The sequence below is a fragment of the Hipposideros armiger genome, unplaced genomic scaffold (genome assembly GCF_001890085.2).
Source record: "Hipposideros armiger isolate ML-2016 unplaced genomic scaffold, ASM189008v1 scaffold_351, whole genome shotgun sequence".
NCBI classification, from domain to species: Eukaryota; Metazoa; Chordata; class Mammalia; order Chiroptera; family Hipposideridae; genus Hipposideros; species Hipposideros armiger.
In genome coordinates, this window is record NW_017731701.1 from 1,551,620 (window position 1) to 1,556,628 (window position 5,009).

The window sequence follows — 5,009 nt, forward strand, 5'->3', positions numbered from 1 at the left end:
TAGAGGGGCACTCAGTTGGTCTAACAATTCCTTCGGAGACTCGAAGGGAGAAACTGCCCCATGCTTCTGGAGAAAGCTTCTGGTTGTCAGCCATCCTTAGTGTTTCCTGGTTTGTAGACACATCACTCCAATCTCTGCCTCTTCTTCACATTACCTCCTTCTCTATGTGACTCTCTGTGCCCAAATATCCCTCTTCTTTCTCATTTAAAGACACCAGTCAGTAGATTTAAGGTTCTCTCTAAATCCAGGATTATTTCATCCTGAGATCCTTAACTAATTATATCTGAAAACACTTGAATTTCCAAATAAGGGTGTCATGAATTTTGTGGGGACACTATTCAACCCACTACAAAGGCATTCTGTGTTTTTAAGGGTTCTACAAGTAAAGAGGGTTTTTTAACTCACCAGTTCTTGAGGTTAAAGTGAAAATCCAAATTATTTGGGGGAAATTCAGGTGAAAAGTCCTTTTGTTTTAATAATTAGAAGAATTTCCTTATATACTCATTTTGCTTTCTTACTACTCAACCTAACTGAATTATTCCCTCAAATTTTTAAATATATGTAATTAGATATAGTTATCATCATTATCAAACTACTTATTATAAAACTCATAATAGCAGTTACCATGTTTATATTTAACTTTTTAAATATTGCATTTGATGAAAAATTTAATTCAAATATTTTTTAAATAGTTTTATGAAACATCATTTTTTCATAGATCTTTTTTAAACTGATATAGGATCCTCGGGTGTTCCCGGGATCATGATCTCGCAGTCGCCAAAGAATGGGAACGCCATGGGAGAGGCAAGGTTTAAGCAGTGCACTTTCATTGTAAAGCGTGAGAGAACAGCTCTCCGAAAACAGGGAGGATCCGAAAGTGGGATGCCCCTGAGCTGGGCTACACTGGGAGCTATTAAGGTCTCTGAGTCAGAGCTGATTGGTCTCCTGTACCTGGGCAGTTAATCTTGGCAGGCTCTGCAGTTTAAATTTGTTAGCTATTTTAAAGTTATTTTCTTTGGCTTTGGTTATGGTCTCGGCCTTAAGATCCCCTCCACCGTGGCCATGTCCCTGACTGCCTATGGTTTTTCTATCTCAAAACTAGAGGTTACCCATAACAGAAAAGCAAAATCCAGAATTTCTCACCTCCGTTTGTTTTTATAATTCCACTCTCCTATTTCCTCTTTCTTTAATGGTTCAGTCGCAGTTCTTTCACCACCCAAAAATATGCAAATGATTCAAATGTTCCCTTGGCCCTCTTTCCTTTTAATTCTAATCCTTCCTGGCAGTCCAATGTCAACTGTGCTATGACAATTCCCAAAGCTTAATATTCCAGCCCAAACCTTTCTCCCGAGCTCCAAACTCATGTAGCCAACTGCCTGCTGGTCTTTTCCACTGAGATATCTACAATATCTTCTTTTCCCAGGGCCAGAGAAACTTTCTTTCTTTCTTTTTTTATTTTTATTATTATTAGTTTCAGGTGTACAAAACAATGCAATAGTTATCCTTTTCACCCCTCAGAAAGTAACAACCCCCCTCCCCCCATCCACTGCTCTCCCACCCCCGATATCATACTTATCTATAACAATTCCATTGACTCCATTCCCACACTCTACTCCACATCCTGTGACTATAAAAATATATAATTATAGTTGACATACAATATTATTCAACATCAGCTTCAGATATACAGTGCGGTGGTCAGACCTCTACACTGTCTATGAAGTGGTCTCCCTAACAAGACATGAGTCCATCTGGCCCCCTAAAAAATATTTNTTATTGATTATATTCCCCAGACTGTCTGGTAAACTTTCTTCTTACTCCTTTAGCTCTTCTGGAGGGTCAAATAATTCATATGCAGATTAACAGGAGAAAAGCAAATTTTAATACATGTGCACAGGGAATTCACATAAGCATGAAAATTCCAAAAACACATCTACAAAATGAGGTGTACACGTCATTTTGGACTAAGGAGAGGGAGGTAGGCAATTCACAGGTAGATGAGAAAGAGCAAACATTTTGTAAACAAATTTTTGCAGGACCACCCAGAAACCACGGGACACAAAAGGAAATCTAGTGGACAGATTTTTACTTGGACCCCCCTGTCTGCCTGTTTTTCTATCTGCAGGGAAAAGGGGGGTGGGGTTGGGGGCTCTTCTTGAGTTTGTTGGGCTTTGTTTTCAGCTCAAAATCATCTGCATGCCAAATTGGCACATTCTGGGGAGATTTGCTCGTGACCCCCACACATTCAACAAGAGAAAATTCCCACCTGCTCTACTGCTTGTAGCCATAACAAAATACTTAACTGTTTCCTGAATGCATGAAGCTGTTTCACCCTCCCCCACACACAAACCCTTTTCCTTCAGTCTGGAATGCTCTCCCTGCCTTTCCTGTTCTTTTCCGGTTTATGCTCATCCTTGAGGTCTAGCTTTTGTCTCTTCCTCTGTGAAGCATTCCAGGAAGGCTTATTTGTCTTTTATTTCCCTGAGCTTAGCACAAATACTTTTAAAAGTTTTGTGAAGCATCATCTCTTCATAGATCTTTTTTTAAACTACAGATTACCCATAACAGGACAGATGCTAAATAACTATTTCTCAGGTTGTTGTAAAGAAGAGAACAAAACTTGTGTAAAGAAGGATCTGGCACATAATAGATTTTCAAAAGTGTGCCCTGTTCAATTTTGGCAAAGGTGCAAAAGCCATTCAATGGAGGAAAGATAGCCTTTTCAACAAATGGTGCTGAAGTAATTGGACAGCCATAAGAAAAGAAAGAATGAATCTCAATCTGAGTCTCACAGTTTATACAATAATTAAATCAGAATGAAATACAGACTTTAAATGTAAAACCATAAAACTTTCAGGAAAACATAAGAGAAAAATCTTCAGGACCTAGGGCTAAGCTTGACATCAATAGTATGATTTATAAAAGAAAAAAATTGATAAATTGAACCTCATCAAAATATAAACCTTTGGCTCTGCAAAAGACCTGGTTAAGAAAAAAGACAAGCTACAGATTAGGAGAAAATATTTGCCAAGCACATAACTACAAAGGACATGTGTTTAGAATATATAAGAACTCTTAAAATTCAAAGTTTAAACAAAATTCAAATAGAAAGTGGACAAAAAGCATATTTTACCAAAGAGGAATAGTAGCATATGAAAAAGTGTTCTATATCATTAGCCATTAAGGAAGTGAAAATTAAAAATTAAAACTGAGATATTACTACACATCTATAAGAATGCCTAAATTAAAAAATAGTGACAATACCAAATGCTGACAATGATGGGGAGAAGCTGGACTGTTCACACATTGCTGATGGGAATGTAAAATGGTACTAGTCACTCTGGAAAACAGTTTGGTGATTTCTTAAAAAAACTAAACATGCAACTACCATATGACCCAGTAATTATTGCACTGGACATTTATCCTTAAGAAATGAAAATTTATGTTCATGTAAAAATCTGTACACCTGTATCTGAATGTTCATCATAGCTTTATTCATAATAGCCAAAAAACTGAAAGCAAGCCAGATGTCCTTCAACAGCTGAATTGTTGAATAAAAGGTTACATCCTTACCAGCAATGAAAAGAAATGAATCACTGATACACACAACTTCTTGGATGACTCTCCAGAGAATTATGCTGACAGAAAAAAAAAACGATCTCAAAAGGTATGTGATATATGATTCCCTTTATATAACATTCCTGAAGCAACAAAATTATGAAAATAGAAAACAGATTAGAGTTTCTAGAGTTTAAGGAGGAGGTGAGGGTGGACGTTACTATAAAAGGGCAACATGAGGGATCCTTGTGATGATGGAAACATTCTATTAATATATCTTGACTTTATCAACGTCAGTATCCTGGTTGTGACGGTATGCTGTGGTTTTGAAAGATGATGCCATTGGGGGAAATGAGGTAAAAAGTACAGATGTTCTCTCTGTATTGTTTCTTACAAACTGCATGTGAATCAATGATTGCCTCAAACTANAAGAAGTTTTGGGTTGAGAGGGGAGGTCACCAGGCGGTCACATCCTGTGGGACGTGCAGGAATGCAGAGGCCCAAGGCCTGCCTCTAACTGCCTGCCTAGTTTTCCCCTTGAGAGAGGGGATCCCTATAAAATCTCTATGGGAAGCTGAGGGACAGGAGGTTTCTTCTTCTGTATTTGCTTCCTGCTGGACAGGGTCGTAGAGCTGTCCCTGCCTATTGGCGGATTCATGGAACTCTCACCTAGCTGATTTTAGATGAGAGGAAGGGGTCTCGAACTCCACCTGGAAGACCATGTTGGCTTCTTTGGTTGTGATTGGCAATCTTGTTGGGATATCCTCTATATCCCTAAGGCCCCTGAATGAGGAAAAATAGATTTTAATTAATAAATATGTTAGCTCTCATGAAGCCTGTGGCCATTCAGCCTTTCAATTCAGGTGGCGTCAATTGTCTGGGCCCAGAATGGGTTTGGCATTCAGCTTATTGGCCTGGGGGATATTAGGAAGTCACAGACTTTCAAGTAGTTATCTGAAGCAATGGTAGGAGACTTCTATTGTTTAGGATTCAGAAACTGATTTACAAAGCAATCAAGAAGTAGTGGGGGCCAGCTGAATGGCGTTTTGGTTAGGAGCTGGCTTGGGACGCCAGCTCTGAGCAGCAGGGCCCCGGTTCGGATTCCACATGAGGGCCAGTGACACTGCCTTCTACAGCTAAGATGGTGAACAACAGCTCGAAGTGGAGCTGGGCTGCCATGAGTCACCGGCGACAGCGTAGGCTGCAGCCCCTGCTGCAGTGGGCTGCCATGGGCTACAGTGAGTGGCTGGCAGCCAGCATGAGCGGCCAGCAGCCGCAGTGAGCGGCCGTCCAGAAGCCAGCGACTGATTTGCCTCACCCGGGAAGAGCGCGGTGATGGTGCCAACGTGGGCCAGTAAAGCAACATCCTCCACAACTAGACTGAAGAACAAAAGGACAGCGACTTGTCTGTTCCCCTTTCCCTGACTCCCCAGCGCTATTCCCCTTCCTCA